This window comes from Sus scrofa, chromosome 12, assembly GCF_000003025.6.
Source record: "Sus scrofa isolate TJ Tabasco breed Duroc chromosome 12, Sscrofa11.1, whole genome shotgun sequence".
Taxonomy (NCBI): Eukaryota; Metazoa; Chordata; class Mammalia; order Artiodactyla; family Suidae; genus Sus; species Sus scrofa.
Window position 1 is genome coordinate 44,336,923 of NC_010454.4, and position 21,818 is coordinate 44,358,740.

Consider the following 21,818-nt stretch of genomic DNA (forward strand, 5'->3'; position numbering starts at 1 on the left):
TCGGCTGGGTCTTTAAATGTCAGCGTGTGCGTGACCACCTCAGACCTTGGGCGCAGAAAGAAAAATGCTGAAGGCAAGGGCGTTCTACTGTGTGGGATGAGGAGGAGGCAGAGCAGAAAGAGTCACAGCCTGTGGGCTGGGTGGGCTTCCCGGGCAGGGGGAGGGGCCCCTGTCGGCAGTGGGGGATGAGATGTGGGTGGGGGCGGGGGGTGGGGTGGGGGGGGAGGTGTGCCATGACCTTGAGTTGCTGGGAAGCCATTTATGGCATGACACCAACCCGGGAGAGCTGGGTCTTAACCTGATTTAGCTCCTCTATCCGTATTGATTGGTCACCGTTAGGAACTGCGGCTTCAGACCAGTCTGGCTGCCTGAGCATAGCGCGTCATCACAAGCGTGTGTAGAAGAGCAAAGACTGTTCATGCTTGCCCCCCCTCCCCCCGAATTCACCCAGACCACCTCTGTCATCAAGCCCCACTGCATGGCCCTCTGGGCCTGCCCGGCTCAATCTTTCACTGTTCTAGGAGCTGAGGGGACAGACACACACATGACAGAGATAGCCCTACCTACTCAGATGCAGCCTCAAAGGGGAGACTGATCCCATAAGGGAGGAAACAGAAATAGACCTAAGATGAATCTCACATGTGCTGTGTGCAGTAAAGAAAATAAAAGGAGGTGATGGGAAGGGCCTCTCCAAGAAAGTGACGTTGGAGCTGAATTCTGAGTGGGGTGGGGGGGAAAGGGGCCCTTCTGAGATCTGCAGAAAAAGCTCTCCAGGCAGAGGGACCAGCAGAGGCAAAGGTCCTGTGGCAGGAGCAAACTTGGCCTTTTGGACCCTGCGAAGGTCCCTGCTGTTAGCAGCAGAGAGGTGAGTGGTGAAAGGAGAGAGGAGGGTGGGATCAGAGGGAGCCCTAAGCCCTGGCTCCCTGTGCCTGTGGGATGGCTGTGCTCCCTAAGGATCACCATCAAGACCGGACACTGCTGGACCTCTTTCTCCCCCTCCCACTCACATCCCTGAATAGGACTTGGGCGTGGCCCTTGCCTTTGCAGACTAGTAAAAGATTACAGAGAGAAGACTCCTGCCCAACCGTGCCTTAGAAGGAGATCCAGTGTGGGAGGACTGGGAGCCCAGATTTTCAGGGATGGCCTGGCCACCTCCTCCAGCCGTAGCTCAGATCGCATCCCCCCACCCCCACCCCCCGACCACTCATCCTCCAGATCTGCCCTGGGCTCTGTCTCTGGTCCTCTGCTCCTTTTGGTCCAACATGGGCAGCGACCTTGCCCCACTTTCCACTTAGGGAAATCGCTCTCATTTGCCTAGCAAAAAATGAGTCAACTCTGTGTAGCATTTCTTAACCCCTAATCACATTTAATTGCTGGGCTGGGTTTTTTCTTTAATGCTCCTCTGGCCTTTGTTTGAAGATCTATTTGATCTTTCATGTCCTTTTGTCTTCTATTGTAGTTTTCTGAATACCTGTCTCTTCCATCATACCACAAAGTCTGTGGAGAGCAGGAATTTAACTGTTGCCTCTGCCATGTCCTGGCTATGAGGCTTTTGGCAAGACATTTAACCTTTCCAGATCTCAGCTTCCTTTGAGTCCCATGGAGGCTGATCCTAAAACCAGGATGCAGTATAAAAAGTGTATTTAAAAAGAGAAGAAGACAAAGTGTATCAGAGAGTTCCCTGGTGGCTCAGTGAGTTAAGGATCCAGCAGTGTCACTGCTGTGGCTTGGGTCACTGCTGTGGTGCAGGTTCAATGCCTGGCCCAGGAACTTCCGAATGCCATGGGTGAGGCCATGTTAGGGCGTTCCAGGACAAATGGGGAAGTGAGCCGGGGAAAGGAAGGCGCCCCAACTAGGGTGCATTATTAAGCAAATTACAGCCCCAGGTACTGGAGTTCAGTCCTGCTTGGCAACTCAGTGCACAGAGCACAGAGACTGAACACTGCAATCACCCGGGAGCTTTAAAAAACACATATGCCTGAGTCTTCTCCCTCGACAGAAATGCAGATTTAATTGGTCTGGGGTGTGGCTTGGGCATCAAAAAAAATTTTATATCCCCCAGATGATCTAATACACAGCAAGGTTTGAATCGCTTGTATAGAATACCCAGAGTTCTCCCAGCCAGGAGGTGAAAAAAAACTGGGATGTTTATCCACCAAGTCTCCATCCATCTTTGGTTGAAGATGTTTCCAGCTTTTTCTATGAGTATTTCTTGCATGCTCCCTTGGCCAGAAAGAAAAAAATGGTCATGTCTCTTGAGCCTGAAGAAAAAAAAAAAAAAAAAATCACAGATATTTATAATAAGCAGCCTTGGTTGTGTGAAGGTGACACTGAACAGGGTGTTGACAGCATCCATACATCCTTCACGTCTAAAATGGGGACAGAATTTCTGAATTTTTGTGACGATTAGTGTAAATGTTATTAAGTGCCTGGCCCACAAGAGGCACTTGATAAATGTTGTTTTTATGATCTTTGCTGTGAGTTACTGGCTATTCCCCTCAGATCCAGCCAGGGGCTTTGTGCAAACTGGATGCCCAGTGACTATCAGTAATTCTCTCTATCTTCCCCCTAAGACAACAACGCTGGAACCTGAATCGATGCCGCTTTAAGACACATCATTCAATCTGGCCGTTCCTGAGCCTCTGAAACCATGTCTTTCCCTAGATGATCTGATATTTTTAACCTCGGCTGCACACTAGAATCACCTGAGGACTTGAGAAAATACACACGCCTGGGTCCCACCCCCAGGGATTTCTGATTTAATTGGTCTGGGGTGAGGCCTGGGCATTCCGGATTTGTAACAGCTCCCAGGGAGATTGTAACGTTCCAGACTTGGTGATTAACTGAGGGTTGGGGGGATCAGGTGGAGGCTTGGGGGGTGAGCAGCGACAGGAGGCTAGTGGCCTAATGTCCCCTTTGGTTCCAGCCCAATCCTTCCCTCTGCCGTGTCCCGAGGGTTTCAGGAGAATCCAGCGTCTAGGAAAGAGGCAGCCTCGGCGGACACGAGCCCTGCTCCTCCCCCACTAGGGCAGCTACTTGCCTCCAACACAGGCAGCTTCTTCTTGGTTCAGACCTGTGTCTCCCCGCTGATCCAGCCAATGGGGCCCCTGAGCCCACACCTGCTCGCCCCAAGGCCCTCCCTGCGGGCCTCCCACACCCTAGGAGGTGAGAGGACAGGTGAGGTGGGGGCACTAGGTGAGGTGGGGGGAGACCTGAAAGCCACAATCCTTACCGTCCCTGCACCCGAGAGGAGAATAACCAGCAACACTCACTCAGGCGTTCAAGGGCCAGGATGGAAGTCTGCATCCTTGCTGGGGGCGGGGCGGGGGGGGGAGATGCTGTGGTGGGGGGGATCGCTTCCTCCTGGGGGTGGGGGCAGGGCAGAGTGCTAAGGATGAGTTCTCTGGAGGAGCCTTACCGACACCCTCTGAGACAGCTCAGAGATCGATTCAGAAGTGAGAACCGGAAGTCATCAGGGAGAGAAAGGGGATAAACAGGTTCAGAGGCTTCACCATGTTCTTGTCGGGCGGGGTGCTGGCTCCTCTCCACACATCCTCAGTAAAAGTCATAACACCAGCCCACAGGTCCTGCGCCCCGCGACTCTTCGAAGTGCTCACTGCATCCTCACGACCCTCCTCTGAGCAGCTGTTATCGTTACCCCGAGTCCCGGATGAGGAAGCCAAGGCTTAGAGAGGGGAAGTGACTCGCCCAAAGTCACACAGAGGTGCCATCAGGACTGCAACCCGGGTGGTCTGGCTGCTGTGCCACCTCCCTCAACCATCGCATCAAAGGCCTCCCCCCTCCTCATTTCGTTCTCCCGAGCCAAGTCACGGGGTATCATTATCTTGCTTTTAATCAACGACAATAAAGATCGAGGAGGCCACAGTCCCCCCACGGGGAGGAAGGTATGGCTGTGAGTCTGGTCCCGACCTGCCCGACCCAGAAACCCTGCCCGGTCCTTCGCCCCAGTCTGCTGCCGAGCCCCAGCCCGCTTTCCACAGCCCCACCCTGCTTGGGCAGGTCCTGGCTCTCTGAAACCTCTCCTCCCCACTGAAGATCAGGCCGCTAAAGCGGACCTGCCTGGCTGTCTGCTTCGCTTTGCAGGGGTTCGGCCACAGCCGGACCTCTTTTCCCACAGCACCCCACCCCCAGCAGGAACCCCCACAGTCATCAAGTCAGGCCCACTCAGCACAGAACTGTCATCTCTAACCCCACAAGGATGGCGCCTATTGGCAAGCCCCGAGGGTGGCCTGATGTTCCTGCTGGGGTGTCTTGCCGTGTCCCCATTTCCAATCATATTTTTAACCAGGGCTGTGGGGGCACCAGGACGGGCGTGTTTTGCTGGTGTGAACACAGCCCAGCCTGTCTCGGGCACCCACCAGCTCCTTGGTACCAGACGAGGCAGATAAAGCAGGGCTCTGCCCTCCCACCCCTCCTAGCCTCAGAGCCTTGTGGTCCCTTTGAAAGTCCAGGAAGCCTGCACTCCCGAGAAAACACTGTCACCAATCTAAGGGCTTGTAATGAACCAAATGATGCTGAATTAATTGGATGTCGTTAGCAGTGTCAGGGAGGGGGCTGGGGAGCAGCAGCCTCCACCAAGCCTGGGAAAGGGAAAGGCGGAGGCAGGACAGCCCACAGTACAAAATGCTCTGCACAGCTTGTGCGGGAGAAGAATTCCTTAGTGTCAGCTCACGCCGAAATAGCCAAGGCACCCACTCTCCCCTCTGACAGCACCTCTGTTCTGAAACTGGACGCCCAGCCTCCGGCTTTGAACATTGTCCCTCCAGGTGCATCTGTCCTTGTTCACAGGAGCCTTGATGAGAGGCTTGAGCCTGGACCAGCCCCCACTCCTCCACTGAGCTTCAGGGTCAAATTACAAAGGAATCAGGAGGCTCCATCTCTTGGCTGCGCATCCTACTTCCTCCCTTGGTGGGACGGGTGAGTGAGGAGTGTCGCCAAGCTGGTCATCACCTCCTGTTAAGTATTTGCAGGAAACAGAAGGCGGAGGCTCAGAAGTGCACATGTGGTCTGCAGCTGGTGCAGAGGGACCTGAGCCCAGAGGTCTTATCTATCCTGACTCTGCTCTCAACGGGCTGTGTGACCCTTGACGAGTCACTGCCCTCTCTGAGCTAGTGTCTTCAACTGAGGGTGCTAGAATAGTTAATCTCAGTCTATGAGTCTCGGACTCTGGGAGGAGGCAGGGGTCTTACAGGCACTGCTAAGGTTTAGGAACCTTTGTATGTACCTATCCCGTCGATGGGCGGGGAAAAGAAAAGCTCTCATGCTCACATGCACTGTTGTTTTTCAAATTAACATAGAATCGATGGGTGTTAATAAAATAAAATTTTATTTTAAAGCAATCACTGAATTCATGGGAATTGGGGTCATTAGTTTCCTTTTTAGGATGTTTTATCTTTGTAATTTTTTATTGTGGTAAAATATAAACATATTTTGTTGTAACATTCATATCATAAAATATACCATCTTAACCATTTATAAACATAGAATTTAGTAGCGTCAAGTACATTCACATTGCTATACAACCATCACCACCGTCCATCTCCAGGACTTTTTTGTGTTTTTTTTTAATGGCCACACGCTCAGCATATGTAGTCCCTGGGCCAGGGATTGAAGCTGAGGCACAGCTGCGATCTGCATCACAGGTGTGGCAACACCAGATCCTTTAACCCACTGTTCCGGGCTGGGGATTGAACCCTCACCTCTGGAAATACCCAACCCGCCGCAGTCAGATTCTTAACCCACCGAGCGGTGACAGGAACACCATTTCCGGGACTTTTTCATCATCCCAAATTAAAACTCCAGCCTTTAAACACTAACACCCCCGCCCCAACACACACATGCTCCCCCGTCTCCCAGCCCCTGGCAGCCGTTGATCATTATTTTCTTAATCAAAAGACACCAAAAAGGCAACAACTCTTCCCACGTGGGGTCTGTGGACTAAACTGATGTTGAGAAGAAATTCTACTGCCTGCAAAGGTGAGGAGCTCTTGACCTACAGATGCCAAACCCCTGCCTGAGCTGACATTTAGTGATCTTCTAACTCCAAGAAGATAACCTCCACTTGTTAATTTTTTTCCTAGATTGGAGGTGAATTCATCTTTCCATTTTTTTCTTCCCATGCAGGGTAGGACTATGGAGGTAGAGTCTACAGAAAGAATTTGCAGAGCTGTCAGCGTTGTGATTTCCTCTGCGGGGCACAAAAGAGCATTGCGGGGAGCAGGACGTGTTCTAGATCTTGATCTGCTGGTGGTTACATGGGTGTGGACATATGGAAAAATCCACTGAGCTGTTCAGTGAAGATTTATGCCTTTGCTGTATGTGTTTTATACCCTGAATCACATCATTTTTAAAAGGGAGTGAGGAATTCCTGTTGTGGTTCAGTGGGTTAAGAACCCGCCCTTGTGCCCATGAGGATGCAGATTCAATCCCTGTCCTTGCTCCGTGGGTTAAGGATGCAGCAGGACTGTAAGCTGAGGCATCGGTTGCAGATGTGGTTCGGACCTAGTGTTGTGGTGGCTGTGGAGCAGGCCTGCAGCTGCAGCTCTGATTTGACCTCTGGCCCTGGAATTTCCATAGGTAGTTTCCAGGTGCAGCTCTAAAAAGAAAAACAAACCAACAAATACACAGGGCGGGAGCCATCAGTTCAAACGGGCGCAGACGACAACATCATAGGCAGAGAAGCCTGACTTCGCTCACCTGCCAGGTAAGTGTCCACGTTGCTCGTACAAGCAGGGCAGGACCTGGTCTATCCTGAAATTACGCCAGGTAATAGGTCATTTGTTTATTCATTTGTTAAGGAAAAATGGCACTTTGAGCCGGGTCCCGTGCAAGGCCCTGGCGATACAGAGCATGTTGATGACCTTGTGGAGCCACATCAACCAAAGCATCTCACTTGTTCAATTACAACGAGCACGGTCAAGTTCTGTGCTACGTCCCCCAAATAGCTCCTGCTGCAGTCTAAGCTTGTTTCCTCTCTACGTTCTCAGCAGAGGTCATCTTAAAGACTCTCTGAGGGCACACCGTGAAGCTCTGGTCAGAGGATCATGAGTAGCAAATAATCCTCTTTGTCAGGCAAAACCTACCTATCTCCAAACCCTCTGATCAGAGCACCTGCATTTAACACTAACAGGTGGTTTTGCCATTTACCTGTTCATACTCTGACTCAAAATTTCTTCTTTTTTCTTTTTTGGTCTTTTTAGGGCAGCACCTGGGGCATATGGAAGTTCCCAGGCTAGGGATCGAATTGGAGCTGCAGCTGCCGACCTACACCACAGCTCATGGCAATGCGGGATCCTTAACACACTGAGCGAGGCCGGGATCGAACCTACGTCCTCACGGATACTAGTCAGATTCGTTTCCACTCAGCCATGATGGGAACTCTAACACCAGATCCTTTAACCCCCTGAACTTGGCCAGGGATCAAACCTGAGTTCTAGCAGCGGCAGAGACATGGCTGATTTTGCTGCATCCCAGCAGGCACTCCTGGAATTTCCTGAAGACGGATGGGAACTTGATATATTCACTGTTGTGTTGATTGTTTTTATTGAGCGCCAGATACGTGTGTAGCCCAGTGTCTGGCACATAGTAGGTGCTCATAAAGTTAATTGAATGCACAGGTGAGCTAAGGAGACGATAGCTGGATGGAAGAGCAATAAGTCCAGAGAGGTTACATGACAGGCTGAGGGTGACACAGCAATGGCTGGATTGCCAAGGGCACTGGTCCCCAGAAGTAGGCCCACCCTCTTCTCTTGGCAGGAAACTTCCTGTCTGTCTTTTAGAAGAAGTGGGTTTGATTTACAGCGGCCTTCGGGCAGCAAAAATACGGGGCTTCAAATTTTTACTGCCTTTTTATTATTCCTGATGATGTAGAGAAACATGATCCAAAACAGGAGCAATTACTTTGAAGGTGTGTGTTCCAAAGGTTTGGGGATGGGGTGTTTTCTAATTTGATAAGTCAGGGTATTTCTGCCAGGCAGGCCCAGGGGCATCAGCAGGACTGGAGCCGATTCACAAGCAGAATTGATCTTTCAAGCCTCATTTTCATTTCCATCAGCACCCTCTCCAACACCTTAGGCCTGAGCCAGTCCCCATCCATGTATAATTTATACATTGGATTTCAATAGATCCATCTCTGCCTCATTCACAGGGAGGTGGAACAGGGAGCGCTCCTTCTTCTATTTTCCGTGGAAAGGGATCATGTGTATCTCCAGAGATTTCATTCTGTTTCTTTCAAAGACTAATTCCAAATTCACTGTCATGTTTATTTAGTCTTGAGGAATCAGCGGAGAGGGCTTGTCCCAGATCTACCAGAGGAGTGCTGAGGAACAGCTATCTCTTTAAGGTGGAACGGGGATGCCAGGAGAAGGCCAAGGCCACTGTGTCTGGGGCGACCGTCAGGGCCCACTGACCTCTGACCCCCTCGCCCGGATGCTCAGCACCTTCCTCAAGGAGCGAAAGCAGCTCTTCTGGAAGATGACCAGAACATCGCCAGCAAAACATTAGATGCTCTTTCCTAAGCCTAACAAATTCCTAATGCCAGGCTCTGCTGTTTCCCGCCCCCCACCCCATTTTTCTGCCCCATTGCCTTTTGGGAAAATCTAATCCAATTCTGGAATCCTGGAGGTTTACGAACTGCCTTGGTAGGGACCGAATCCCCTCCCTGATCTCAGACCCAAAGCCTCTTCTCAAGGGACCCGTGCTTCTCTGAGCGCCAGCAACATCCCCCCCGCTCCAGGAGCCCAGCTAGAAGCCTTCCTTTGGGAAAATCCTTCCTGGTTGGGCGAGGTGGCAGATTGTGTTCTCCAAGGTGGCTGCAACGAGACCTCCCATCCCACGTGTTCTTACGATGGGACACTGATCATTCTCCCATTGAGATGAGGTCTGCATTTCCTCCACGTGCATCGAGGCAGACTTGTGACCATGGCAGAAGTGACGTTATGGCTTCCACCTGGTTCTCCTGGACTCACACCCGGCAATCCAGCTGCCATGTTGTGAGGAAGCCCAGACCACACGGAGAGGCTACGTGTAGGTGCCTGGGTGACAGCCCCCACTGAGATCCTAGCCAGCAGCCTGCATCAGTGCCAGTCATGGGAGTGAGAGAGCCTTTGAAACGACTCCAGCTCCAGCTACCACCTGATGGCAACTGCCCAAGGGATCCTGAGTCAGAACCACCTCGCCAAGTCCAGTTAATCGACAGAACCGTGAGAGGTCATAATAAAATGATGGTTGTTTTAAGCCACTGCTTTGGGAGAGGATGCATTTTGCAGCAGGTGGGAATGGAAACAGGCAAGGTTCGTAGAGCAAGTAAAGACAAAAGTGGGCCTTTGGCAGTGTTTCCACCTTCCCAGCTCAAAAGACACCCCATATTCATACAAAATCATACATAATAAGTGCCGACAGCCTCAGGTCCTCCCTCCCTCAGCAGACGTTTGGAAAGGAGGAGGAGGGGGTGGGGGAGAAAGAGAAACAGTATTTGTGAGTGCCTGCCGTATGCCCGGAAGGTGTCTTCTTAGCCATTGCACACCTGGAGAAACTGATGCCCAGAGAAGTTAAATGCCTTGACTGAGGCCATGCTGCTAGTAGATGTGCTGTTTTTTTTTGTTGTTGTTTTTTTGTTTTTTGTCTTTTCTAGGGCCGCTCCTGCGGCATGTGGAGATTCCCAGGCTAGGGGTCTAATCGGAGTTGTAGCCACTGGCCTATGCCAGAGCCACAGCAATGAGGGATCCGAGCCGCGTCTGCAACCTACACCACAGCTCACAGCAACGCCAGATCCTTAACCCACTGAGCGAGGCCGGGGATCAAACCCTCAACCTCATGGTTCCTAGTCGGATTTGCTAACCACTGAGCCACGACGGGAACTCTGGTGTGCTGTTTGTTAAATGAGGCTTATACGGCCTGAGACACATACAGAGGAAAGGGGAACTCAATAAATACAAGTGGAATGAGTGAATGAATGAATGCACTCCACCTGCCTTCTCTTTGCAACATCTTTCTTTCCTGGTGGTTTTTTGTCTGGGAAGGACAAGAGAAGGGAGGGAGCAGCTGCGGGCTGAGCCCGGGACCCCACTGTGGCTGGTGTCTGGGGGAGAGGCTGCCAGGGGTGGTCACCACCCCATCCTCTTCCTCTGGTCAGGGCCTCCAGGGTACCCTCTCTGGTCTCAGCCCTCTTGAAGGTGCCCAGGGTCCTGACCATCCCTTCGGATTCACCTCAGCCCCATCCTGCCTGGGTGCAGTCTCTGGTGCCAGTTTCTGGAGCAGAATCGATGCCATGCTGGGTGTGACCGCAGAAAAACAGCCAGGCAGGGCCAGCGGGCTTCTCGTTGTAACCCCGTCCTTTCTAAGCACAACTGGGGTCAGAAATAACTTTCTCCTTTGCCACAGACATTTGAGGAAGGTTGCAGGCTCTGCAGGTGCACAGCCTTTCTCTTGCTCTTTTTTTCTTTTTCTCCTTTTTTTCCACCATAGAGAACCACATTTTTCTAGGAAAGAGGGACAAGCGAGCAAGCACAGGGGGGGCACTTACACTGAGCACCCGCCACGCCCCAGGCACCGTACAATACGTATTCCTCATCTATTTCATGCTCATGATAATGCTATGAGCAGTAAATCAACCACACGTCAATTAAAAAAATTATACCATGAGATATGTATCATCATCCCTATTTTACAGATGGGGCCCAGAGAGGTTAATTACCTTTCCCAAAGTCACACAGTTACTGCAATTTCTTTTTTAATGAATTTATTTACTTACTATTTAATTTATTTATTTATTATTTTTTCCTTTTGGCCGCCCCACGGCACATAGAGTTCCTGGGCCAGGGATCAGATCTGAGCTGCAGTTGCAACCCTGGATCCTTAACCCATCGTGTTGGACCAGGGATCGAACCTGCATTTTGGTGCTTCAGAGATGCTACAGATCCCGTGGCGCCACCGTGGGAACTCCAGTTATCGCAATTTAGAGCTAGATGTCAAGCCCTGGTGAGCCTGTGTCGCTTTAAAGCTAGTGCCCCTTCCCTCCTTCCTGGGAATCAGAATCCTCTCATCCCTGAAACACCTGGGACCAGGTGCAGGACCAGGAGAAGCCCTTATCTCCCACCACCCGAATAGACAATAGACACTGGCAAAGACCACAAGCAGCTGACTCGGGAAAATGCACCCGAGCTGCTTCTGTGGTTCTTTGCATCTGTCTGCAAGACCGTTGAGCAGCAGAGATTCACTTCTGGCCTGAACTCATTCTTGAGCCAGCCGGGCCTCCCGCAACCCTGGCTCCCAGGGCTCAGATCAAGTCAAGTGAGGAGCGCACACTCTGTTCCATGGATCTCATCTCGCCCACCACTCAATTCCATTTCTACAAAATCCTGAAGTAGCACAGTGGTTCAGTACCTAAGCTCTGGAGCTCTACTGCTTGGGTTCAAATCCTGGTTCTTAATACTAATATGACTTCTAGCAAGTGATTCAACCTGTCCTTGGCTCAGTTTCCCCGTCTGCAGAATGAGGCCAATGAGAAAACTTCCCCGTAGTGTTGAGTTAGTGCGTAGGAAGCTCATACACAGTAAGTTGGCTATTGCTGCTGTTTCTGGTTTAAGTACTGCTGGACCCACATCCTCCAACCAAGAAAGAACCCTCTCCAGGGCCTGCACAATGTCACTCGGTAAACTCCACTAAACAGACTTGCCAGCCCCTCACTCACCTGCCGCCCCTCAAAGAACCAGGCAGGGACTGGCCGGGAAGCTTTCCACTCCACGAAGAACGCTCTTTCTGGCTGTTGTTGTTGTTGTCTTTTGTCTTTTGAGGGCTGTACCCATGGCACATGGAGGTTCCCAGGTGAGGAGATGCATCTGCTGGCCACAGCCACAGCCACAGCCACACAGGATCCCAGCTGTGTCTGGGGCTTACACGGCAGCGTATGGATCCTTAACCCACTGAGGGAGGCCAGGGATCGAACCTGTGTCCTCATGGATCCTAGTTGGGTTCATTGCCACCGAGCCACGATAGGAAGTCCCAGATGCTCTTTGAAATGGGCCGGGTGTGGCTTTAACCACTCACAAGCCAGCGGTTCCTCTGTTTCCCTTCATGTGGTGTGAGCAGCTTCACCACATTCAGGCCTCACCTTAAATCCTCAGAATATTTCCTCAAATTGCCTGTGCCCATCCTGGAGGCAGCGCTGCACACAGAGAGGGGGAGAAGCAGCTGCTCATTACTGCCCCTACCCCCAGATGTGACTCACCTCTGGAGGTGGGACTGGACAGCCAGAGGGTTGCGTAGGTGACCTTATAGCTCGGGTCACTAAGTTCCAGGCATCCCCAAATGCCGTTGACCTTTTCTTTCCCTCTGATGAGTTGATGCCAGGCTTCTGGTGGCAGGGATCCAGCTCCCAGCCCCCAGGCCAGTTGCATGACCAGCCTGGCATGTCAAGGGAGTCTAGACTCCAAATGGCACAGGTCAGAGCGAACTGCCTGTGTGGGTGGTTTCTTCCCATCTGTACACTGACCGGTCAGAGCAAAGCCAAGTCAGCCCAAGTTTCAGAAGCAGAAAACTAATTCTAATTCTACCTGACACCTCTCTCCTTCCTTCAACTCAGTCATGCTGGATGCACCAAGGTAACTGCATCCTTCCAGCGTCCGTCCATCCCCCGTCCACTTACCCACCCTGTCCCTGTGCCTTCCTGGCACAGCAGTGGACACTCATTCCTTGGTCCCTTTTGTCAGCTGACATATTTGTTCCCACATCAGAACTTTTTTTTTTTTTTTTTTTTTTGGCTATACCCCCCGGCATGTGGAAGTTCCCAGGCCAGGGACCGAACCTACACCACAGCAGCAACCCATACTGCTGCAGTGAAAAGGCTGGATCCTTAACTTGCTGCACCACAGTGGGAACTCCCCATGTCAGATCTTTAAAAAAACAAAAACAAAACGAAAAAACATGCATTGAGCTCCCAACTTGTAGCTGGTTATCTGGGAAGTGATTAACAGGTACTGTCTCATTTATTTCCCACACATACCCTGGGAGGGAGGTACTAGTATTAACCCCATTTTATAGATACGAAAACAGGCTCCGTGTGATTAAGAAACTGGCCTGGATTCCACATCCAGTGAGGACTCGAGCCAGGATGGGAGGTCTCTCCAATTCTTGAACCCAGTTTGCTACCACTATGCCATCCTGTTCCCTTTGACCCAGCCCTGCGATGTTGACCTCACCCCCTTGGCTGACTCATCTTCACACAAACTCTGCTCTCTCTGCTGTTCAAGGCTGAGGTCACTCACCACCAGCGCCACCGCCACCACCACCACCACCACGACAGGCTGGCGGCTCTTCGCTACCCCGCCTGCTTCACTACCTGAAGTCCCCTTTGCGCTTCTGAGCAAAGCCGCCTGAGATTTTCAGTCTTGTTTTAATACTAAGAGGTCTGGGTTCCCAGAAGACGCTCTCCGACATAGTCATTGACTGATATGGTGAGAAAGCCTAGAGTAGCCCCACCAAAGGCTGGATTCAAAAATCCACCGGCCAGGTACCAGGCTCTCAGCATCCAGCCCGGTCACATAAACTCAGGATGCAAGGAAGGCACAGGGAGTGTTTCCCTAAGCATGTCTGAGGGCACCCTTGCCCCAAGAGATGCTATACCAAGGAAAGTTTCCAGAGTCAAATAGTTCTGGAAAACACTGTATATTCTAATTTCTGCCTAAAAGTTTGCCACACTTCAGCAAATTTTAAGTTTGAACAGTTTTTCAGTAAAGCGATTTATTTCTTTTTAACTCAGTGTTTCTTCCATTTCTCTAACCCCAGAATGCTTTCATCCTTTTTAGGTTTCACAGCATTCATGTCCAGTGGAACGGACTTTGGGAAATGCTGTTCTGGTACCTCCAGCCTCCCCTGAATCAGACGTGCTTCAGCGGCAGATCACCAGCCTGCTGGCTATAACCACCCACTCCACGGGCAGTGCCAATGGGGCCAGCAGCACGTGGTCTGGGCCCATGGAGCAGAACTCCCACTCCCACTGCCGGCGGGACCCTCTGGCCACCTCTCTGACCCCTGGACTCTGGACCCAGCTGCCAGCCCAGCCCAGAACTGACTGCCCTTGACTGGATCCCTGGCCTTCAGGCGTGGCTCGGTCCCTGGCTCCTGGTGCCCGCGCTGTCAGAAGAGTCCTGGCTGTCTGCACGCCTGCTCCCTGCCAGGGAGGACATGCTGGAGAGAGGGCCCAGGTGACACTTCCTAAGGCAGTACTTAAGCAGAGCCTCTGGATGGGGAACTGGCCTCTGTCGGAGCAGAGGCATCCAACAGCTTGCAAGGCAAAGACACAAACAGCGCCTGAGCACAAAACGCCTTCACAAACACTCGGCGTGCGAAAGAACCCACCTGTCTCTCCACCACCCCACCCACCAGGTAACACCCGCAGCAGCAGCGGCAGCAGCCACCTCCGCCTCCGCCCCAACAGCCGAAGTCATGTGAATGCTGCCAGCCTTTGCCTGTCAGCTTCTCAGAACTGGTACATTCTGTCCAGCTTAACACCCAGGACAAGAGATCGAGAAATAGTGACAACAGCAAGAATCCCAGGACAGAGTGGGGCAGGCGTGAGAGGTATACGAAATCAATACAGTCATCTGCTTCCTCCTGACATTTGCTCCTTCAAACCAGGCATCCTCTTTTCTTTCTTCCTTTCTTTCTTTCCTTTTTTTTTTGGGCCGCACCTGCGGCATATGGAGGTTTCCAGACTAGGGGTCGAATCGGAGCTGTAGCCATCGACCTACACCAGAGCCACAGGCACACCATATCCAAGCCACGTCTGCGACCCACACCACAGCTCACGGCCATGCCGGATCCTTAACCCACTGAGCAAGGCCAGGGATCGAACCTGTGTCCTCATGGAGGCTAGTCAGATTCATTTCCGCTGAGCCACGATGGGAACTCCCCAGGCATCCTCTTTTTAAGGACCTAGATTAATAAGATCCATGCCTACGGACCTTGCATGCAAACATCCATTTAAAGCAATGGCCGGATGAGGTTTTCCTGAGTGTGTGCCTGGCTGATGGGTAAACGCGTGTCTGTATGAGCCAGGGAGGGGAAGTGAGAACACAAGAAGAAGCCAAAAGGGAAGGAAGCGAGACAGCACTGCTTAAAAAAGGTACCTATTTCCCAGGATTGATAATTAACCTCAGCATCAATCACTGCTTGCCTTTCCTACCTCGACCGTATCCCCACGTTGGTTCCCCCTGCCATGAAATTTATAGCCCCTCTCTTGAAAGGCTACCCTCTACAGTAAACAGAGGACCAGAACAATAACTAGAGGGCAAAGCAATTAACCACTTCCCCAGGCTGAAGTTCCAGCCTCTTATTGCCTTGATAATTTACTCTGTAAAGTGGCAGGCACCCTGGCTCAGAGTCACATTCCAAATCTGTTTAAAAGACCCTGAATTCTGCTGAGTCTGATTTTACTCCATGAACGGGAGGAAAAGCACTAAGGTCTTCAACATCTCATTGTTTGGGGCTAAATGTCACTCACGATGCTTACTTAAAAGCCTATAATTATAATACAACTTGGTTTTCCTGCAAAGCTTCCATATCCTGGTATGCGAAGAGACAGAATCCGTGGTTGCATTGTTTTAGAGAGTCTTTGACGCAGTGGACCAAAAATTTTATGCCTGGGTGTCATCCATTCTCCAACTACATCTTCCCATTTCCACCGAGATCTTGGAGCCCTTAGGCCCAGCCTCATAGTTCTCATGGGAAGGTTGTGGAGGTTTTGAGCTTCCAGGGAAGGCACAAGAAATGGGGACACCAAGACCCAAAGGAGCCCAAATTAGATCACAGTCTGGCCAATTCTGAACCTATGAGCTCATCATCTTGCTCTGACCTCTTCTTGCCCCCAACTGCATTTCCTCCTGTTTCCTATTCAGTGAATGTCTCCACCATCCGCCACCGGCTCAAGTCACAAACACAGGGAGCATCTGGGTCTTGTCCATGTCCCTCACCACCGCCCTCGTGCACATGCAACCTGTCCCTTGCGTTCTCTCTTCTCCAGCCCCCCCAGAAGCAGCTTTGTTGAGACCACCAGCTTCCTCTGGCTGAACAACAGGCTCCTAAGTGGTCTCCCAGCCTCCAGTCTTGCTCGCTTCTGCCTGTTTTCCAGACTACAGTCAGAATGAGCTTACAGAAACACAAAACACGGTCGTGTTACCACTCTGCTTAAAATCCCTCCGAACCCACCTGTGCTCACCACGTTCACCAGCAAGGAATTCGAACCCTGATCTTGGCACCCAGTGCCCTTCAGGCTGGTCACCCCAGCCACCCCTCCTGCTTCTTTTCTTGCCACTCCCTCTCCTGCCAAATATTAAACTACTGTAGTTTCTAGAATGCAACATGGCCCGCTCATGTCTCCAGCCTTTGCACATACTATTTCCACCTTTTGGAACAATTTTCCCTCTTCCTCCTAAGTCTTATTCATTCTCCAAGTCTCAATGTATGCCTGCCTTCCTCTGGAAAACTTTCTGGAAAGGTAAAAAGCCCATCTTGCCTCCCTATTCGCACCAAGTGTTCACATAAAAACATGCTATTCCAGGAGTTCCCATCGTGGCGCAGTGGTTAACGAATCCGACTAGGTTGCGGGTTCGGTCCCTGCCCTTGCTCAGTGAGTTAACGATCCGGCATTGCCGTGAGCTGTGGTGTAGGTTGCAGACGCGGCTCAGATCCCGCGTTGCTGTGGCTCTGGTGTAGGCCGGTGGCTACAGCTCCGATTCAACCCCTAGCCTGGGAACCTCCATATGCCGCGGGAGCGGCCCAAGAAATAGCAACAACAAAAAAGACAAAAGACAAAAAAAAAACCAAAAAACAAAAAACATGCTATTCCAGAGTTGCTGTCGTGGCTCAGCAGTAACGAACTCGGCTAGTATCCGTGAGGACGTGGGTTCGATCCCTGGCCTTGATCAGAGAATTTAAGGATCTGTGCAGAGAGCTGTGGTGTAGGTCACAGACGCAGCTCAGATCCTGCATTACTGTGGCTGTGGCGTAGGCCAAGCCTCTAAACCAACCAACCCCAAAGCCAGTGGAACTTCAGTTATGAACAATAGTAAAATTACCGATTGTTTAAGCCCATTTGACCCAGGATTTCTGTCACTTCAGCTAATTTACAGGGAAGAAAGAATGTTTAACTTTCTATCAGAGTCAGTGTCACAGGAGAGCACAAAAGGGGCATTTGCTCTGAACCCCCAATCAAAGCAAGAAGCCCCTCTCCCGACTGAAAGCAATTTAAACTGCTACTGCTGTGTTCGCTGTGCAGAATACTGACTCCAGAGATCTTGTGAGCACTGAGCCCTGAGGTGGAGGCTAGAGGAGCACCTGTCCCATGGGATCATTTGACAAAGCAGATTAGGTGCTGGTGAAGCCTTGCACTTGCTCGGAGACCGATTAACCGGAACTCTTCCTAACTGCTGTACTTTGAGTGCACCTGGAAGAAGTAACGAGGGTTCAGAATTTCAAAGCTGCCACTCCATCACCCACAGCCTGGGGCAAGAACAATGTAGACACACCAAACAGCCATACTCCCCAGACTATGGTCCTCAGCAAAGAGCATCAAATGGCAGGTGCATCAAACACCTCGAACAGGCATCTGAAATATCGGAAACAGAATGCAGGGTCCTATCTCCAGAAGTTCTGATTCGGTAGGTTGGCCATGGCCCCGAAAATCTGCATTTCCAAAACGTCTGGGGTTATGCTGAGGCTGCTGACTCAGAGACCACACTTTGAAAAGCACCTGCCTAGGGGATTCAGCAATGCCCGGAAGGAGCCCCTCAGCCACATGGCGAACTGTGCCACCCAGGAAAGCGGAACTGGCCTTAAAAGTTCATCCGGTATCAGCATGCTGATCAGGTGATCTAGCTGTCCTGACCAAATGTGGTTTGAGCCTAGAGCGTGATTTGCCACTATCCTTGGCAGTGGGATACTGCAGCCAGCATGTACTGGTTCACAAGAGCCAATTGTTAAATTTTCAGGAATTTTGCAAGCTGGTTATTAAATACAGCCATTATTCAAAATGAAATTATATGCACTGATAGTGAAAAATTTACAATAACAACATAGCAGTAAATACTCAAAATTGATCTCTTTCTAATTATTTTACTACATTTTATGATCATCTATGCTCTTGAGGTTACTTACCTCTGTGCTGTCTGTTTGGTGACATTCTGCTATCTTGCCTCTCTTCCCAGCTTGTGTTCAGTGACATCACGTTGATAGAGTGAAATCGGACCGTGGTAGGAGTAGCTATACCACGGAAATGGTTGGTTGTATAGACCCAATAAAATGATGAAGAAGATATTTAAAATACAGATTCAACTTCAGCGCCTATACCACAGAAATGGTTGGTTGTATAGACCCAAGAAAATGATGGAGAAGATATTTAAAATACAGATTCAACTTCAGCGCCTGTCGTAGAGATAATTATTACAATGTGACAAGTGTAAAAAATTGAGGAAATACTCTTGCAGAATTCAAAAGCTACTACCTGATTGAGCAAAGAAGTCACCACGGCGTTGATGCACAAATCAAGTTCCAACGTACAGCTTCGTTGTTTCTCTTTTGTTTAACTCCTTCGCGGACTGAGAATTATCAACCAACATTCTCTCGAGAATTCTGCTCATTCATTTAACGACATGCGTGCCGTCTTTGCTGAATCGCATAATAATCAAGCATTTATTTGTAGTCCAATTTGGTAGCATCGTGGTTGAATCGCAACTGTGGTTTGGTTGTGACACAAGAGTTCAACAAAGGTCAATAAAAGCATTGAGTCGATTGACTGTATAAAATTTACAGTGAAGCATTGTGTATTTTATGATTTATAAGTTGTGTGCTACATACCCTTCCTAGCTATAAAATTTATAAAATTTTAGAAAAACATAAATTATACGAACTGGCACAAAATATATAGTAAGCACATATTTTTTTCCTGGAGAGCCAGTTTTTAAACATGTACCAGCCCTATCTTTTAATCATCTTTTATCCTGAATGCGGTGGGCCCTAGATGATTACTGGGTTTCTGATTCTGTTACCCAGAGTGTCAAGCCTGCGTGAGCATCTTCCTTGCAGAATTCTGTCTTCTTTCTTTAGAACGCGCTGCCTGCAACAACAGCATCTTTCACACGTGTTGAAGGTGTCCTTGAGTGGGGACACTGGCTCATTCGTTCTTTTATGTGTCCCCAAGCAGGGAGACACACTGAAAGTAAAAAACTTGCCGGAGTTCCCATCATGGCTCAGCAGAAATGAATCTGACTAGCATCCATGAAGATGCAGGTTCGACCCCTGGCCTTGCTCAGTGGGTTAAGGATCCGGCATTGCTGGGAGCTGTGGTGACACGACTCAGAACTGGCCTTGTTGTGGGGTAGGCCAGCAGCTACAGCTCTGATTCAACCCCTAGCCTGGGAAACTCCAAATGCCATGGGTGTGGCCCCCAAAAGACGAGGGAAAAAAAAAAAAAAAAACCACAGAACTTGCCGAACAAGGGGCTCACCAAGCCTCCCAAGAGCCAACAGCCTCCCAGGACCCAGTGGCCTGGCTCTCTTTTCCTACAAGTTTACCATGACACGAAAAGCAGGCAACTCCCTGGGAAGTCTCTCCATGAGAACAGGACCAGGGAAGGGACCTCCCTTCCTCATTAAAAGTCCAGGGACGTGGGACAGCATGTGCCACAGACTGAGGGTACTCTGGGCAATGGTGACCATGGGGGTGACGCGAGGCCCTGAGCTGGGGGCGCAGAGGGGCCTTCAGAGGGCTGGAGAGGGTGTAAGATGACTTATTCACAAACACCCTCAAGCAGTCCCAGATGTGCCGAGAGGAGAGGCCCAGCCCTGCAGTTACGCAGGTGGGGCTACCCAAAAGTAACCTTCCGGCTTAATAATTTACAAGATCTCCTTTGTGCCTCATTTGCCGAGCTTCATTTTGCAGATGAGAAAGCCCGTCTTGGGAGAGAGATGACTCAACTGCAGAGGGCACGTGGTGAGTCAGGGTCCAGTGCTGAGGAAATATGTCTGTGTCACCCAGCCCCTACTCTAGGCAAGGTTTCTCCTTTAAATAAGCAGGGAAGCCATCAACTCCTCGCACAGAAACACACAGAGCCAACTGGCACGTCTTGAATCAGTACGTGTGCTCCCCCCAGACCATATACAGATTCTGGGGAGGGGAGTGTAGGGGGGAAGTGCTCCAGGAGCGCTTGCCCAGTTTTCACACAACGGCCAAGCTGTTCCCCCTTGGCTCATCATCCACCTGTTTCATCTCTCTCTGTCTAGCACCCCAGATACGGTGCAATTTTCTGTAGCAGGGAATGTGATATATATGGGTTTGGGGGCCAGAAACTGGTTCAAATATTGATGCTGCCGCTGTGACACTGGGCAAATCCATTTAATGGAAAAAGAAAAGGAAAAAAAAGATATTGAATGCCTTTATGGGTTAGGATAGTTTTAGTTATAAGTGGCTGAAACAAAGCAAGCAAACAAACAAAAAAAGGGAATTTATTAGATCAGCAAACAAATTATCCCAGAACAGATCATGTTGGCTTCAAGTGTGGTTTGGCCCCATGGAACGATGTCCTTGGGACCCATTTTCACTCTCTCCATCTCTAGACTGCACATTCTCTTGTGGGCTCCATTATCGAATGGGCTCTCTCCTCAGAGAAGAAAGACGGCTGCCCAAATTCCACTCATCCATACGGCCAGGCTCAGGCTTAGCTGTAAGGAGATTGAGTCTCTTCTCAATAATGTGCACACAAATCCTAGGATCACTCTGATTGGACCAACCTGTGTCACATGTTATACCCCTGAACCAATTACTGTGCTTAGGTCATTTCAGACCTCTGATTGGCAATGCTTGGCTCACATGATCCTCCCCTGCAGTGGAAGAGAAAGCCTAGCCCAGAGCATATGAACTACAACAAGAAGTAAAAGGGGGAGTTCCCGTCGTGGCGCAGTGGTTAACTAATCCGACTAGGAACCATGAGGTTGCGGGTTCGGTCCCTGCCCTTGCTCAGTGGGTTAAGGATCCGGCGTTGCTGTGAGCTGTGGTGTGGGTCGAAGACGCAGCTCAGATCCTGCGTTGCTGTGGCTCTGGTGTAGGCCGGTGGCTACAGCTCCGATTCAACCCCTAGCCTGGGAACCTCCATATGCCGCGGGAGCGGCCCAAGAGATAGCAACAACAACAAAAGACAAAAAAAAAAAAAAAAAAAGGATAGCTACGGAAAGAAAGGACAATGCATTCTGGGTAGGCAAAAAGACATCAAATGCCTGCTAGACCTATATTTGCCAGGCCCTTGGTTCATTATTTTCATGAAGCTCTCACAACAATGTAATTTAATCTTTCAAAATTACAGTTTTCTCTTTTAAAATGAGAATGATACCCAGTAAGAAGAATCGCTACCATTTATTTAGAACTTACTGTACAAGCACTGGGCTAAATGCTTTTATATGCCAACTCATTTAATTATTTATGCCATAAGATTGCTGTTGGACATAAATTAAAAGAGATGACATAAAAAGTCCCAGGCATGATACCTGGTATATAATGGGTAATAAATCTTTAAGTGTATTTTATTTGTATCTGCCACTCATCCACTACAGTGTTATGCATCCAACAGGTGCCTATTTTAAAAGCTGAATTAATGAAGGAGAGTGTAAATTTCTTCTGCTTTTAATTATTTATACTCTATCGAGTTGTACAAAGGATTTGGTATAAATACAGGCTATACATTCAGCAATACAGTGCAATTTAAATAGAAAAACAAAATCAAGATAAAGAAAATACATACATTAAAATAGAAT

At 49.9% G+C, this 21,818-nt stretch overlaps 1 long non-coding RNA gene across 1 annotated transcript; it reads left to right on the forward strand.

Moving 5' to 3' along the window:
- On the forward strand, positions 2,280-5,878 carry LOC110256063. Its single transcript, XR_002337276.1, has 2 exons — positions 2,280-3,177; positions 3,578-5,878. It is a non-coding gene; the product is annotated as an uncharacterized LOC110256063 (long non-coding RNA).